The sequence below is a fragment of the Corythoichthys intestinalis genome, chromosome 16 (genome assembly GCF_030265065.1).
Source record: "Corythoichthys intestinalis isolate RoL2023-P3 chromosome 16, ASM3026506v1, whole genome shotgun sequence".
Taxonomy (NCBI): Eukaryota; Metazoa; Chordata; class Actinopteri; order Syngnathiformes; family Syngnathidae; genus Corythoichthys; species Corythoichthys intestinalis.
In genome coordinates, this window is record NC_080410.1 from 39,351,210 (window position 1) to 39,369,597 (window position 18,388).

The window sequence follows — 18,388 nt, forward strand, 5'->3', positions numbered from 1 at the left end:
GAGCATTTGGATGATCCAGAAGAGGACTGGGAGAATGTGTTATGGTCAGATGAAACCAAAATAGAACTTTTTGGTAGAAACACAGGTTCTCGTGTTTGGAGGAGAAAGAATAGTGGATTGCATCCGAAGAACACCATACCCACTGTGAAGCATGGGGGTGGAAACATCATGCTTTGGGGCTGTTTTTCTGCAAAGGGACCAGGACGACTGATCTGTATAAAGGAAAGAATGATTGGGGCCATGTATCGAGAGATTTTGAGTGAAAATCTCCTTCCATCAGTAAGGGCATTGAAGATGAGATGTGTCTGGGTCTATCAGCATGACAATGATCCCAAACACACATCCAAGGCAACAAAGGATTGGCTTCGTAAGAAGCATTTCAAGGTCCTGGAGTGGCCTAGCCAGTCTGCAGAGATCTCAACCCCATAGAAAATCTGTGGAGGGAGTTGAAAGTCTGTGTTGCCCAACGACAGCCCTAAAACATCACTGCTGTAGAGGGGATCTGCATGGAGGAATAGGCCAAAATACCAGCAACAGCGTGTGAAAAGCTTGTGAAGAGTTACAGAAAACTTTTGGTGTTGACTAAATACTTATTTTTCGCCATGATTTGCACATAAATTCTTTAAAAATCAAACAATGTGATTTTCAGTTTTGTTTTCCCCACATTCTGTCTCTCATGGTTGAGGTTTACCCATGTTGACAATTAATGCAATGCATCGCTTCAGATGTAAATGATCAATATTCATGTTCTGATTTCATTTCCTCAGTTACTGTTCTTTTTGTTTCATTAGTTATGGTATTCGGCAACACTTTATTTGACAGTGGCGCCATAAAACTGGCATAAGACCATCATAATTATGACATGACACTGCCACACACATTAATGAATGCTTATGACAGATGTCATTTTGTGTCATTTTGGAAATTATCTCACTTTTGAGTAGATGTAAAAGATCTGAGCTGTACATAAATGGAGTTACTGACATAATTTGTCAGATTATACTTAATGACATCTGTCATGAGCATTCATTAATGCCCACGATAGTGTTATGTCACAATTATGACGGTCTTACGTCAGTCTTATGACGCTGCTGTCAAAAAATGTGTTACCTATTAACTCAAAAGATTAAAATTTTTAATTGAGTTAATTACAGCTTAAAAATTAATTAATCGTAATTGATCGCAATTCAAACCATCTATAAAATATGCCATATTTTTCTGTAAATTATTTTTGGAATGGAAAGATAAAGACACAAGACAGATATTTACATTCAACATACTGTACATATGTACTGTATTTGTTTATTATAACAATAAATCAACAAGATGGCATTAACATTATTAACATTCTGTTAAAGCGATCCATGCATAGAAAGACTTGTAGTTCTTAAAAGATAAATGTACAAGTTATAGAAATTTTATATTAAAACCCTTCTTAATGTTTTCGTTTTAATAAAATTTGTAAAAATTTCAAACAAAAAATTAACTAGTAGCTCGCCATTGTTAATGTCAATAATTACACAGTGCTCATGGTGCTGAAACCCACAAAATCAGTCGCACCCAAGCGCCAGCAGAGGGCGACAAAACACCAAAAAATACAAGTAACAAGTAGACATGACACTGTGCTGTCATTTTAATCTGTTTGAGCGGTGCATGTCTGTTAAATGCGTCAAATATTTTAACGTGATTAATTAAAAAAATTAATTATCCCCCGTTAACGCGATAATTTTGACAGCCCTACTATTAACCTAAATAAATCAACAAATAAGCCACACTGGACTATTAGCCACAGATTCAAAATGAGGGTAAAAGCAGCGGTTTATAGTCAGAAAAATTACGGTATATGTTTTTTTTCCCTCTTCATTTAGCATTTTTTCACTAGTGCAACTTATAGTACAAAATATACTGTAATCTGTTTATTTACTATCATAATTGTACCCAAAAAAATTAATAAAAGAACCCTAATTTAAGTGTACTTATGGTCTACTTAAGGTCTCTCCCTCCACTGTACAGGTGTGAAAAACAGTATACTACGACGTACTTGTAAATGTTAAGCAATGGTAGGCGTTGAATGATTATCTTTCATGTAAATATTGCCGCTGAAGGCCTTGAATTTACGATCGAATCACATCTGTGATGATGACACTCTCTCTGATAATATTACTGAAATATATCTCAAGTGAAACTCAATTTTTTAAAAAAAAAATGTAGAAAAAGCATCATTTTTATTGCACTGAGCAGAATTAATACAGCATGAAGCTAACCAGAACCTAAACATGGACATCACTGTCACTTAGAATAAGATATAAAATCTAAAGAATGCAGCTTTTACACTCAGTGGACTGTCGGAAATTCAGTTTTCAGGATAGAGATGTCTCTTAAGGAACTTGCAGATGTAAGTAATGTCGCCAGAGGGTTTACAGCACCCTTAACTCAGTTTTACGAATGACGTTTCAGTAAAGCTGCGTTTTATGTCGAGCGTTACCAAGTCGTGCTGCAAAACGGAGCCCCTCCCATGTATTGTGTCTCTCTGAGTCACCTGGGATGTTTTTACAGGCGTATTTTCGAAGCAGGGTTGTAAACAAAGGCATCACAAGCAAGTAATACTGATGGGCCGAGGGGTTGACAGGCTGCTGGGGCCCCTCAAACAGCAGCGTTAGGTGCCCGAGGCTGAAGGTTGTGTGTAGCTGCTGTCCCCCCCCCCCCGCTGGAGGGATGTGTTTCGAGACCTCAGCCTGCATCACATCTGCTGTCTCTTCCTCTTCTTGTATCCCAGCATCCCCTTTTTCCACCACCCCCACCCTCCCCACTGAGCGAAGAGCACTGACCACAACAGACTGAGGGCAGCTTTAATAGTCTACTACATGCACCGCGTGCTGAGCTTCTGAAGCAAAACACAGTTGTCTCTGCTGGATGTTCAATGCTTACTTTTCTACTTTGCCTGTTTTATCATCCATTTTCTTCAGGCGGTTTTCTTTGAAGAATTTTTGGAGCAGCTATTCATCTTTATTATAGACATGTCCTTTTAAATAATGTCTTTAAACATTAGCCGTCAAGCTAGTTCGTGAATGATAGCGAGTGATTGACTACCGCTGACATAAATTGACAATGATAGCAAAAAAAATATTGGTATTACCTGAGATTTGAACACTGAACATTAAAACTGTGAAGCAAACGAGATTTCTTCTTGCCACTGTGCTGCAAAATAAATAATAGAAAATATTGTGCCTTCTACTACCAACTATCATAGTCTAAACCAGGCAGGTCCACCATCATAGTCTTGTATGAACCCATAGACTTCACGATCAGTTGACGGGACACTGGGCGCAGGGCCGCTTCATAGGGGGCTTTTTTTCAAAAACTAGATGCTAGCAACCTAAATCCAAAAATGGCACCTCCTTTAGGCACACAGTGCCCTCCATAATTATTGGCACCCCTGAAAAAGATGTGTTTTTTAGCTTCTAATATATATATATTTTAAATTCAAATAATATGGGACCTTAATGGAAAAAAAGAGAAAAATCCAACCTTCAATACAAGTGCATTCATTCAGTGGGGAAAAAATCCCACATAAAGAAAAAAATATTTGAGATCAAATAATGTGTGCCACAATTATTAGTACTCCTGGTTTTAATACTCTGTACAACCCCCTTTTGCCAACAAAACAAGGTCTGGGGACTGAGATGAACATGGGAGGAGCTTGATTTTGTGTCTGGTAAACCATTTCTGTGTAGATTTGGCCATATGTTTAGGGTCATTGTCTTGCTGAAAGACCCAGTGACGACCCATCTTCAGCTTTCGGGCAGAGCACAACAAATTTTGATTTAAAATGTCCTGGTATTTCAAAGCATTCATGATGCCATGCACCCTAACAAGGTTCCCAGGGCCTTTGGAAGCGAAACAGCCCCACAGCATCGCTGACCCACCCCCATACTTCACAGTGGGTATGAGGTGCTTTTCAGCATGCGCATCTCTCGTGGCACGCCAGACCCACCTAGAGTGTTTGTTGCCAAAAAGCTCAATCTTGGTCTCACACAAAAATACACACGGTCCCAGGCTTCAACTAGGACCGTGTGCTTTGGTCAGATGAGACCAAGATTTTATTACGTCTATGATGGACATAATAAAATAGAGCATTGATGAGTGTACCATCACCATATCAGTCATTTTTAAACAATGAACGCCAGTTAATTTACCATTTTGTCCAAGGGGTTCCATGCTATTAACATTAAACTCTCAAGGCATTGGAATTGCCCATGTAGTACTTGTTTGGCTTTCGTTTTCAAGTTGGGCTGCAATGTGTATGAAGAGGAATCATTCCGATGGCCTAATTTCTACCCTTTCATGCAAAACAACAATAAATGATCAAATGTATATTGTTTTGTGTACATGTCATTGACTTTTGTTCAGAATTAGCCCCCTTGATTGTTCATTTTCCCCATAGTCCTTGTTGATCGCAGCGATGTGCTTGTTATGTTGATTAAATCCAGTAGATTAGTTCATAATTCAGAGGTTAGTTCATTCAGTTGATTCGATCCAGAAGATAGGGAATAGCTGAGGACCGATGGTAGGCCGTTTCCGCCACCCCCTTTCGTCGATTTAATCTTCGTCATGCTTTTCATTCCTTGCTGCATTCCGACGAACATTCATCTCCAGGTTGCGCAGCTCCGTGGTAATTTTCCTTAACCATTCTGGTTGTGGCAGTGTTGGATGCCGCCAGGTCATTCTTCACCTGTAATATGTCATCACAGGCCTTGTTGAGGCTGGCATGCACTTGCAGTAGTGGCCAATTCCACTGATCTGTTTTGGCTTTCCAACACTTTCATGATGATCCAACGAATCAAGTGGGCTCCAAGCCCCTGCTGAAGAATCGCAGCCAGCAGCGCAACAAAAAGATACACATCCTCGATGTCTTCAACTTCGAGTGTGGTCAGACACAGCGGCAGCCATTTACCCCAGCTATCCTCCATATATCCAGACTTGAAAGTGTTTCCCAGGCAGGCGCGTTGTCCAGGTTCTGATTGCATTGTAGAGAAGATCTTGTTCAGGGCACTCAGTGACCAATTGATCAGTTCCATGTCTTTACAGAATGTCACAATACTACTATTAAAAGTCAACTGTCTGTACACTTACAGAGCCAAATGATTATCTGTCCTTGTGATGTCTGGTTGAGTTCTGTTTGCATTTGCTTTGAGTTCTTTTTAAAATTTTTTTTAAATTTTTTGCTCTGAGATGAACCAAAATCTTTCATAATCATCCTAGCGATACTTGGTGATAATCAAGCTTATTTCTGGTGTTTTTTTTTTCTGTTGCAGCTGCTTGTATTTGGAGACTTGACTTCTGGCACTTTAGCTCCTTTCCCTACTGAGCAGCGGGTGCCGCTGAGCCCCTCCACCGGCACAAAGCACTCTCAGGCGGACACACCTTGAGCTTCCCCTCACTGAAAGACCAGCATTCACCACTAGACTCAAGTAAGCCTATTTACTGTACCAAGCACGAATGCATTATTTTTCATTGATGCACAAGAAAGCTACGACTTTTCCTATTTCAAGGAGAAGGGAAAGATTTTAACAGCTGCGGAAAGGGCTTTACTAGCTTCGGCGAGAACGCGGAGGTGTGAGAGCCATTTTTCGAGTGTCCCAATGCTCGGACATTTCAAGAGAGCGTATTTATGGAATGACCCTGCTCACATACACAATGAATGGGTTTCCATGCAGCAAGCTGCGCATTGTTACTGCTCGTCTGAAAAGGCTTTTATGCCAGGCTCACAAGCGTGGCCATGGCGTGTCTGGGTAGAGTATTTGTCCCCCAACCCAGAGGTTGTGGGTTCGATTCTCCGCCAAGAAAGTGTCCTTGAGCAAGATACTGAACCCCACGTTGCTCCTGGTGCTGCGTCACCAGTAGGTGGATGGTGAGATAGTGTAAAGCGCTTTGAGGGCCTTGAAAGGTGGAAAGGCGCTATGCAAGTATAACACCATTTACTAAGGGTGTAACGGTACATGTATTTGTATTGAACCGTTTTGGTATGTGGTGCTCGGTTCGAAGCGCAGGCATACCGAACGAGTTTGACGTAATGTAACCCTTACTTTTCGAGGCTGTGAGTCGATTGGGTTACAGTTTCTTTGTGTAGATTATATTTACTCCGTCTTCTCTACTATAATGAGGACCAACACGGTAGGACAGTATAACCCAGAAATGTCAACGGTGCGACAACGTGGCCGCCATGAGAACGCAGTGAAACGCGGGCTTCAAGTCAATCAGCCAATGCACACCAGTCGCAGTGCAGCCGCGTGTTAGACGCGTCCCAAAAGCGGCTCAAGACGACGCACGCGAAAAAAACGGCACAGTTTGTTATTTGACGCGAAACGCGACGCTCCTTCGTCAATACTACTACCGGTAGCTAGGCTCGGCCAGACCGGAAGTCACTCGTGTAAAAATACGGGGGATCCGGTCGATTTTCAAACTAATATGCAATCGTAACTGTAAGATATGCTTGATTGTATGACCATTATACTCTGCGGGTTATACAAGTTTGCTCTCCCACAGCTATTATACGCGCTCTCCCAAGCAATTATGAAGAATACAGTTTTAGCCCATAATCATGTGCTTACATTTTTATTACCGGCAATTGCTCACATTCTGCTGATAAATAGATACACACACATATGTTGATTCATCACACAACGTCTCAGTACTTTTCCACCAAGCTACTTCGAGTGCAAATGTGTGTTCAAAACAAAGTTATCTTGCTTGCTCAAGAGTGTGACTGTTAATTTAATCAATGAGTGTGACTGTTAATTTAATCAATGACTAGAATAGGGAACTTGCCCGATCGAAACTGCCACGTTGGACAACAGTGTTGTAACTATATTCTGCCCAGCAACAAGCCCTCAATAAAAGTCAGCAGCGTGGGGAGCTCTGAGAGAGAATTCGATGAGACGCTCTTAGTCACGTTGCCCGATCTCAGACCTCCCCCCAAACTGCAGTTGGTAAAGTCTACTCTCTGCCTCCTTGTGTCCTGCCTTTGTCACCTCGTGCTGGGTCAACAGCTAAATTGAAGAAGGTGTTTTAGACCCAACAGTAACCCACTTTTTGAGTCCATCAGATCTCTTGTCCAGTTCAGTTGACTTGTCTTTGTTGAATTACTGCTCTCTCCTCTGCTGTAATAATAACCAACACGGCCCCGTGTTCAATACAAAACCCTCCTACCACAACAAAACAAATAGGAACTAATGTTCATATAGGAACTAAAGTTATACAACATAAAATATACAATATAAATGAATACTACATCACATTTGTAAAATATAAACACATAATAAAATAAATAATAGCCCATTTAAATAAAATAAATTGAAATGAGCTAAAACACCTGTAATTAAATAATAAGAATAATACACACATCCTGCTTACACAATTAAATTTATTAATTTTTGTGTGGCGCTTTAACTTGAGAAAATCCACCAATAAAGCTTTTGAAAACCGTTCATAAGAAAAAAAAGATTCATTGAGGCATTTCATTTGTAAAATACATGTTAAAAATTGCTTTTCTCTTTAGCCTTCTTTCTTTCAGAAAGAAAGCTAACCAATACGCGGGGTCTGAAAGGCAAATTGTTGTTGGATTATCTTTAAATACCCGCTACTTATTGAGCAGAATTCTAGCTTTGTATAGACCCCAATTACCAACGTCACACAATCACAGGATCGCTGTATTGTGCCGCCATATTGTCCGTCATTGTGTGTCCGTATTGTCAATGATCGTAGTTTCTAAAAGTGGATTCACTTGCAAATTATGGAAGCCCTGTTGTTTTCAGACGCTGTAAACTCATTTGATGAGTTGCATAAAAGCCATTATTTGGAAAAGCTTCGGTCGATCCAGTCGCCAGATCCATATTTGATGCCCAAACCGATGTTTCCTCCCGTCCGGTCCCATCCCGTGAGTCAGAGCTCGTCCTGACACCACAAAATTTCCAGTCATACTCCAGTTTATGTCACAATGAGGAGTCCAAAATCGGCACCGGCCGGAATATAAACCGACATTTGGTCAGCTGAGTGTCACCGTTGTCACGAATGTAAAATGAAACTTGATCGACAACGGGCCGGTGTATGCCGAAAAATAGCTGCCCCGCCTGAAATGTCCCCCCTGACGGGAGCGCTTGTTTATAATGCTTTATTGACATGAAAACATCAAATGTTTTCATGGATGCATTACAGTAATGGATTTACGACTGTAAGATCAGTTTGAAATAATTAAATTACACAAAATATTAGTACTGTATTTTAGTAACAAATCATGGACCGGGCCACATAACCATCTTTGAACAGAAATGTATTTTTCTACAGGTTTTCAGGACCATATCCCAATGACAATCACACAGGTATGACATTTATTAGTGCAAGCAGAGTAAAATAATACATATTCACGGTACAAGAAAGTCGTTTCCGTGTCCTATTTTTCAGCACAACACCTGTTGTTGCACTCACCGTCTTGCTGCGCGACTGTGGCGACGAGTTTTGTAGTCTCCGTCTGATGTTGTTTCCGATCGTGTTGGCATCATACTGATGTTTTCGCCGCTATCTAACGGCTGTCGACACAAACGCATCATGGACCGAGATAAACAAACCGTGCTGCTTTAGAGATTTGCCCTTTTAACAGTGGGCACACAGCAACTACTAAAATGTCCGTTTATCTTCTCTGTTACTGCAACCAACCGCCACACATGCCTTCACCATTTTGATTAATCAATGTTAACGATTGTCAGGAAGGTTTTTGGGTTCGTTTACTAGGCGGTGATTCCTTAGACAAGCAGAAAAACACGCAGTAATAGGAGGAATGTACGTAGCGGTAATATGTAAACACGATGAGCTGACGGACAATATGGCGGCACCAGTCAGGGGGGCGGAGTTGTGACGTCACGTGATTGGGGTCTATAGGCTAATGTTCCTATTTTTGAAAGCACAAAGGTGTGTAATAAACAACTAGCACATTTATATTTTGCATTTTTTTTTTCTTGCTGTACCGAAAATGAACCGAACCGTGACCTCAAAACCGAGGTACGAACCGAACCGAGATTTTTATGTACTGTTAGACCCCTACCATTTACCATATTTGTGATGTGATTGGGCTGGAGACTGTCTGTCTGATATGGCAACCCTTAGGTAGAGTGCGCCGTTAGCTTCTGATCTCCATATTTAAGTGCAGATGGCGCCTTTTGTGCGCCTGGCTTAAAACGGTAATAATTCTCTTGCGGCCCGGCATTGGTACGCAGCCCAATAGTTGGGGACCACTGCTATACACTAATCTACCAATTCACTTGTCAGCATGGTTCCCTCTGGCACTTCATGTCAAACATTGTGTGACAAAGCAGAGTTGGCATACTAAGCTAAAACCTGAGAAAACGGGATGTTCCCATTTTTTTTTTTGCTCAACAACGAGTCAATCATCAGCTTTGATGGACGCGTGTCAGCCGGCGAGAAGAAGCCGCTGACGGCCGTCAATGATCGTGCCAAAATTGTCGGTCCTCTCGTGGAGACAGACGTCATCCTGCCGATCAGCTGTTTAACTCTGAGAGGCGACAGTCTCATCTTCCTCAAAAGACGCAGCCGCCGGAGAGTCTGCCGGCTGTGAAAGAAAATGTTCCACTTTTCAAAACGCTCTGTTGTACTCGTCTCTCCCCTCGAGCTGCCTGACTGGTTGCTTTTGTTTTTCAGTCGTTTGAAAATAAGACTATATTTTGAAAGGAAATCGGCAAAGTGAAGGGCATCAATTAATAGGGTTTCTCGCTCTGCTGTGGCTCAGTCATCCTTTAAAGTTTGGAGGAAATCAGTTTGTTAGAGAGCTGACAAGGATGATCTTTGCTCTTCTTTACATCTCACGTCAGATGTAAAATCAATTGGGGCCTTGCGCCGATTCAAAAAAATGATCCCTCAGTGCTCGAAGATGGATTAGAAATTAACTTCAGTTGGAAAGGGGGGGGGGGGGGGAGCAGTCTGTCTGTCAATTATTTGCTCGGCTTGTCTTTGTCTTATATCATCATTATCATTAAAAAAAAAATCAATAAGGCTGTTGTACTGACTGAAAGCAAATCATCCCTAAATGAATACAAAGGTAAAAATTGAATTTCTTCTCCCACCAATCGACCATTCAAGAACTAAACCAAAAAGCATCATGGTCTGCTAAGAAACCGCATCGTGTGTACCGAATTTTTTGGACTATTAAGTCGCTGTTTATTTTCCATAGATTTGCCTGGGGTGTGATTTATACTTTGGAGTAACAACTGTGAAATTATTAACACATTATCATATAATTTCACATATCATTTTCACACAATACCACAAGATGACATCAAGGCCTGTGTTTCAACATTTGCAGTAACTTATAAAAACAAATAATAACAACTGAGACGGGCTGAACAAAATGGCACCGAAAAGAAAATCGTATTTTGCTGATTAAAAACGGCAAGTAGTGAAATATGTAGCCGAAAGTGGTAACTGACCAGCAGAGACAAAGTTTGGAGTTTGCGAGAAACTTGTGACTGGCGAAATGCGGAGATTGTTAGTTGTAAGTTGTTAACATGTTGATTTTTATTTTATTTTATTTTTTTTAATCTAGTCAAATAATTTTCTCTTCTTTATTTTTTTTTCTTGAGTGTTAAAGGCTAATTAACAGATTAATGTGTCAGATTCTTCCACTTACTTTAAGTAAATATTACTATTTGTTCGTATTGAGCCCATACATCTAAAAGTTGGTCATCTTTCGCCTTAACCAAGAAAAAAAAAATCTTTCAAATAATGTTTTGAACAATATTCTTGAATTAAGAACATTTCTGACAAACAAGTTTTTCTTTTAAGATTAAATATACAAACTTTTTGCTTAAAATAAGTCTAAGCTTACTTTCAGATGGCTGTTTTTCTTATTTCAAGAAATCTCAGTGAGTAAAATCGACTTGAAGCACTGTAGCAGTAGCAAAATTAGTGGAGCGTTCCCCACCTCCACAACATTGACGTCTTTTTACATCACTTACAGTGGCTGCTGCTGGCGGAAAAAAACTTCTAATATCCCTTGTCTTTGAAGGGGGCAGGGGAGGCTGCATGTTGTATTACTGTCGGGCTGTGTGTGTGGTGGTGGTGGTGGTGGGGGGGTTCAAGTCATTAGCCAATCAGACGTCCGTGTGAGGGGAAAAAATGGACTGGCACATTCAGCGAGTGAAAAGGGGTCAGTGTAAGTCTGAAAATAATGAAAGTACTGTAATTCGCTTATTAATGGTAGGATCAATTCATCAATTCTATCCTTACAGCATATAGAAAGACAATCTAAACGACCTATATTACTGAAATCATTATTATAATGCAAATAAGGTTGCTTAAAAGTTGGTGGGGATAATTTGAGCATCCTGAAAAGTTGGTAGTGTTATGTCCCTACGCAAACCTACGCCCTTGGATCTGTGTACACCCGTTACAGAGTCCAATTATTTTAAACTAGGAGGACTGGCTATATAAATGCTCATCTTTCAGTGACATTGACACCACTAGACGTCTAACTAATTTTGACTAGGCACAGTCAATGAGTTACGTAAGTGCCATATAAAAGGTTGAAGTATGATGCCCGCCGCTGTAACATCATAATGCATGCATCTTAAGTCACCACGAAGTACGGTACATGTTCATATGTACGCAGGCGGCATGTATCCCATTAGACGGTGAGGAGCTGACACTGTGTACACCATTAGATTGGAAGGCGCTGACAAGATGGGGGGTTGCTGCCCATGCGATGACAAGTGCTCTCTGCGTGGGGCCGAAACATCGGCTTTAAAAAGGCAACACAAGAAAGGAGATAGCAAGCTACACCCGATCATTTCATATGCACGCGTTGCGACTCCTTGCACTGGATAGGAAAACAACCCCGCAACTCGTGTGCTTTGAAGATTGTGATTTGGTGTACTGATGTGATGTCTGCTATGGCCCGAAAGTATGACATTATGGAGTATTAATAACATTCTGGAGTAGATTTTTTTTCTGACATTGATGGAAATCAAATTCATTGAAACTTGGAGGACGGGTCAATGTTTCAGTGCAATTGACGGTGCTAAATGTTCAATCCATTCTGACAATCAAAATATCGAAATGGATTGGACGCAGCTATCGATTATTTTAATAGTCGAATAATCGATCAACTAGTTAGTTCGAATAATCAGGTTAGGAACCCACTTGTAAATATTAGAGAGGCCTGTAATTGTCAACAAGGGTAAACCTCAACCATGAGAGGGAGAATGTGGAAAAAAAAAAACTGAAAATCACATTGTTTGATTTTTAAAGAATTTATTTGCAAATCATGGTGGAAAATAAGTATTTGGTCAATACCAAAAATTAATCTCAATACTTTGTTGGGTACCCTTTGTTGGCAATAACGGAGGCCAAATGTTTTCTGTAGCTCTTCACAAGGTTTTCACACACTGTTGCTGGTATTTTGGCCCATTCCTCCATGCAGATCTCCTGAGGTTTTGGGGCTGTCGTTGGGCAACACGGACTTTCAACTCCCTCCACAGATTTTCTATGGGGTTGAGATCTGGAGACTGGCTAGGCCACTCCAGGACCTTGAAATGCTTCTTACAAAGCCACTCATTTGTTGCCCTGGCTGTGTGTTTGGGATCATTGTCATGCTGAAAGACCCAGCCACGTCTCATCTTCAATGCCCTTGTTGATGGAAGGAGATTTTCACTCAAAATCTCTCGATACATGGCCAAATTCATTCTTTCCTTTACACAGATCAGTCGTCCTGGTCCCTTTGCAGAAAAAGAGCCCCAAAGCATGATGTTTCCACCCCCCATGCTTCACAGAGGGTATGGTGTTCTTCGGATGCAATTCAGTATTCTTTCTCCTCCAAACACGAGAACCTGTGTTTCTACCAAAAAGTTCTATTTTGGTTTCATCTGACCATAACACATTCTTCCAGTCCTCTTCTGGATCATCCAAATGCTCTCTAAAGAACCGCAGACTGGCCTGAATGTGTACTTTTTTTCAGCAGTGGGACACGTCTGGCAGTGCAGGATTTGAGTCCCTGGCGGCGCATTGTGTTACTGATAGTAGCCTTTGTTACTGTGGTACCAGCTCTCTGTAGGTCATTCACTAAGTCCCCGTGTGGTTCTGGGGTTTTTGCTTACCTTTCTTGTTATCATTTTGACAACACGAGGTGAGATCTTGCATGGAGCCCCAGATCGAGGGAGATTGTCAGTGGTCTTGTATGTCTTCCATTTTCTAATTATTGCTCCCACAGTTGATTTCTTTACACCAAGCGTTTTACCTATTATTATTTTACCTATCCCAGCCTGTTGAAAGTCTACAATTTTGTCTCTGGTGACCTTCGACAGCTCTTTGGTCTTGGCCATAGTGGAGTTTGGAGTGTGACTGACTGAGCTTGTGGACAAGTGTCTTTTATACTGATAATGAGTTAAAACAGGTGCCATTAATACAGGTAACGAATGGAGCCTCGTTAGACCTCGTTTGAAGAAGTTAGACCTCTTTGACAGCCAGAAATCTTGCTTGTTTGTAGGTGACGAAATACTCCAAATCCATTCTAATTTGGAAATACATTCTTTAAAAATCAAACAATTTGATTTTCTGTTTTTTTTCCCACATTCTGTCTCTCATGGTTGAGGTTTACCCATGTTGACAATTACAGGCCTCTCTAATCGTTTCAAGTAGGAGAACTTGCACAATTGGTGGTTGACTAAATACTTATTTGCCCAACTGTAGGTATGAAATAAATAAATAAGTAAATAAAACACCTAAAGATTTGACTACCAATTTCATTTTCTACACAATAAAATTACCTTAGCGCAGCCATTTTCACTTTTTGATATGGTCAACATTTCAAAGCACCTTGAACAATAAGCTTCCTAATGCATTGATGCTTCAAGTGACTAAAAAAATAGTCTGCATTGTGCTGACCTGGGCAGCATAGGTTGCACTTGTTTGGCTAGTATTGAAGCATTTCCCCCCATCAAAACAAATCTTTAACACTAAAGACTAATTGCCAGGATAAATGATTACATTCAAAGAAACGCTCATGGGTATTCCGGTCTTGAATCATTTTCCACTACTTTAATTGCTCTGAGACGCTTTGCACACAGTGAATACTGCAACTCGAGTCGTACTAAAGTCCGACAATGCTGCATGATTCTATAAATGACATTACTATGAGATTTATGGGTCCGCAGTTGTGACTACTGTAGGAAATGTTTCTTGAGCTCACAGTGGGGATGGAGGTTACGCACCGCCCGCCGACTACCTCCCTAAGCACCCAGCAGGAGAGGGATGATGTCAGCATTCCAGCTTCCAGGCGGTTGGCGTTCATCCAGGTAGAAGGACATATGGCGAGGAGGCATGAACAATGTGCTTGCAAAAAAATCCCAGCCGCTTCTAAAAACAATCTCGGCCTTCACTTTCAGCATTATAAATTATTCATCCTCTAGCAAAAAGGAGCACATTCGGAGTCTCCCGTGAGAAAAGACAAGTCGTTGTTAAGATTCTATTTGAAAGAGCACTTCTTGTCGAGGGAGGGAGGGGAAAAAAGTGGACTTTGACATGATTTTGTTACGTCATATATGAGGGTTCCGGAACATTTATAGTTCCCGCTGGTTGTTATATTTGTCATTTTGCTGTTTTTTTATTGTGTAAATAGCAGACTAGAATCAAGACTAGATTTTTTCTCTCTCTCTGTTGCGTAGATAGCATTCGTCACGCAGTTTTGGCGTTATTTTGTCGAGACAAACTGGCATTGATAACATGGGTCAACAAAAAATTTGGGGATGCTGAATTCAAATCTGACCTGAGTTATTTTCTGTAAACTCATCTTTAAATTTTTTTGTTCAATGCAAAATCATTGAAAAGTGATATATTTTAGCTAGCAGCACTTAGCTGGGGCTATAAAAAAGCCCAAAAGTAATAATATCCAGCAAAAATAATACCGGTTTTGACATGTTTTAGACAACTGCAGAATCAGGAGAACAACAAAATGGACAATGTGAATGGTGCTCAAAGATGTGAAAATCAGTCAACTATGACCAGTGTTGTCACAGAATACTTGAAAAAGTAATGCAATTACTAATGACTGATTATGCCTCAAAAAAGTAATCTAGTTACTTTACTGATTACTTTATTATCAAAGTAACTAAGTTACTTTAAAAGTAATTTATGAGTTACTTTTTACCAATTTTTCTCCCTTTGCTGCCTCAACATAAGAATGACAACAGAAAAATTGAAGTTTTCACATATAGCTAAATCTTCAAGTTAGCTGGGGTTTAATTAGACGAGAGAGTTTATTTTAACCACCATTGACTCCCGCTATCTTAGCTACTCCGGAACCCATGAAACTAACAAATAACTGACAAACTGCACGGAATTTGTTCAAATCAATTCCAACGACAAATTAAACCCCCGCTAGTTCGAAGATTAAGCCTAATGTCAAAAATTCTGAGCTTCCCTTTGTCAATAACAGTTATAAAGCAATAAAACAGGGTATCAAGTTTCAGGTATTTCATAATAGGTCAAAACTATTTTTCGAACAGATCATGTGACTAGTACTTTAGAGACTGTCCTTTGCTTTGCTGAGCCAAAACTACACCTGAGGAGGCAAGATGGATATTTCAAATTTCTTTAAACTAGGGCTGTCGAACGATTATAATTTTTAATCGAGTTAATCACAATTTAAAAATTAATTAATCGTAATTAATTGCAATTCAAACCATCTCTAAAATATGCCATATTTTTCTGTAAATTATTGTTGGAATGGAAAGATAAGACACAAGAGGGATATATACATTCAACATATTGTACATAAGTACTGTGTTTGTTTATTATAACAATAAATCCACAAGATGGTATGAACATTATTAACATTCTTTCTGTTAAAGGGATCTACGGATAGAAAGACTTGTAGTTCTTAAAAGATAAATGTTAGTACAATTTATAGTAATTTTATATTAAAACATCTCTTAATGTTTTCGTTTTAATAAAATTTGTAAAATTTTCAATCAAAAAATAAACTAGTAGCTTGCCGTTGTTGAGGTCACAGAGTGGTGACATCGCCAAGTGGTGATGTCACACGGGCTCCCTGCCGTTCTTCCACAGTGTCTTTTACTACGTAAGGTAGTGATTGAAATACACCACAAGGTGTCGAAGGCGAGTTTTAAATTACTTAGAAATCAAGCCAATGAGTGTGTTTAGTCCCTTGACTGACGCCGTAGTTCCCTGTTTACTAGTCCATCCACGTCATTTGAATGCTGTCTTCACAACGTACGTACCTCTGATAGTTTGTATATTGTGACTAAATATTGCCATCCAGTGTATTTGTCGGGCTAAACGAAATGTTTGAATAGAGTTTGACCAAAGTCTGAGTAAGTTCTATGTGAATTTTGCATAGCTATTTTGATCGGGAATGCCAGTTCTCTTTGCATTGCTGTGTGAGAATAGGCCCGGCCCAGGGTCTCATTAATACAGATTGAAGCGCTTTTCTTTTTCTGAACATTTTTTTTTTTGAGAGATAGGAATATTATTTTTGTTGTGCTTTCACTTAATGATACTTATGTTTGTTTTGAAGGAGTTGCCGAAGCTTATGCCAATAAACGGCGCGGTCGAATGAACGTCTGTGTGCACTTACCTTTCTCTGCCTCTTAGCTTTCAATGTGCAAAAAAACGGCGTCATTGTAATCTGTTTGAGGCAATGCATGAGCGGCTCATTTCGCACATGCGTTAAATGTGTCAAATATTTTAAAGTGAATAATTTAAAAAAATTAATTACCGCCCGTTAACACGATAAATTTGACTGCACTACTTTAAACCTAAACTTTCAAAAGCTCCCAACCACAACTGAGCTTGAACCAAGGAGATATATATACTGTATACATACAGTACAGGCCAAAAGTTTGGACACACCTCAAGCGTGGATACCTTGAAGAAAGTAGCATATGAAACCTGTTTTCAACTATTTTATTATTTATTAGAATTATTTGGTTGCTTGAATTGGATGTGGAGTTTTTAGTGGTCGACAATGTTTTTGAGCCAGCGCAAAGTTTGCAACGCACACAGATATTTTTGTCATAATTACCGGACATAAATATGAAGTATGAATTATGATTATGAATTATGAAAATATGAAATATGAATATGGCTGTATTTCCAGTGAGCAAATGCACCCGATTCTGGTATCACTCCTGCCTCTCACTCTTTGCATCCTGACAAGGTAGCTAGGCTATGTTGTTGGCCTGTGCCGCAGACAGTGCTCACACAGCATGGTAATACACGTGACCTGTTTTTTATTTGTGATGAAAATTTTACACTTGATGTCACTCACAAACTCAAGAGCAACATTTTCTATTCGAAATGCTCTTCGTACATGACTGCAGTATTCTTCATTCTACATACGTTATGATGCAATAACAAAATGTAACGCACAGGCACTAAGGAAACTAACTTTAATCAGATTACTGGCTTGGAAAAATGAACGCGTTAGTTTGCTCGTTACTGAAAGAAACTACTCAGATTACAGTAATGCGTCACTGACTATGACAAGCTAATGATGACAGCGATTCAGAAAAATGTAATAGCTACCTAAGAGCTCATGCTAATAGCTAATGTTGATAGTGATTCGGAAAAAGGTATATAATTATGCACCGTATCGAAAAGTTAAAACTGGTTTTGGGTGAAAGTACATGAAGAATCTGTTTATGATACAACTAATAAAAGCACTGTTTCACTTGTACTATTTGGTACACAAATTTAACATAACGATAATAACTAGCTAAAAGCTAATGCTAATAGCGAATGTTGACGGTGTATCAGAAAAATGTTTATGGTGGTTTGGAAAAATGAAAGCGTTAGATTGCTCGTTAATGAAAGAAAGTAATCAGATTACTGTAGACAACACTGACTATGATAAGCCTATGATGACAGCGATTCAGAAAAATGTAATAGCTAGCTTATAGCTAATGCTAATAGCCAATGTTGACAGTCATTCGGAAAAAAGTATATAACTATGATGACCGAAAATTTTAACCGGTATTGGGTGAAGTACATGAAGAATCTGTATACAACACAATTAATAAAAGCACCGGTTCACCTGCACGATTTGGTACACAAATTTAACATGACAATAATAGCTGCCTAATGCTCATAGCTAATGCTGACTAATTCAGAAAAATGTATATAACTATGCGGAGGACCAAAAAGTTAAACCGGTATTGAGTGAAAGTATATGAAGAATCTGGATACGATACCACTAATATCAGCAAAAATGCCAATTTCATGAAAACTAAAAAATATAGAAAAATAAATTGATGGTAGATTTAAAAATCAGTGACCAAAACATTTTCTAGAATAAGTTTTAAAAAAA

The 18,388-nt window shown here is 39.5% G+C and overlaps 1 protein-coding gene across 9 annotated transcripts in view; it reads left to right on the plus strand.

Annotated features, from left to right (window-relative positions):
* elfn1a (extracellular leucine-rich repeat and fibronectin type III domain containing 1a) overlaps window positions 1-18,388 on the plus strand; it is a 233,279-nt gene that overhangs the window by 86,263 nt on the left and 128,628 nt on the right. For 6 of the 9 annotated variants that reach the window (XM_057860886.1, XM_057860885.1, XM_057860883.1 and 3 more), the window contains one exon: window positions 5,316-5,471. The exons of the other annotated variants lie outside the window; for them this stretch is intronic. The gene's annotated coding sequence lies outside the window, so the exon portion shown is untranslated. The remainder of the gene's footprint in view (window positions 1-5,315; window positions 5,472-18,388) is intronic. 9 annotated transcript variants of the gene reach the window in all.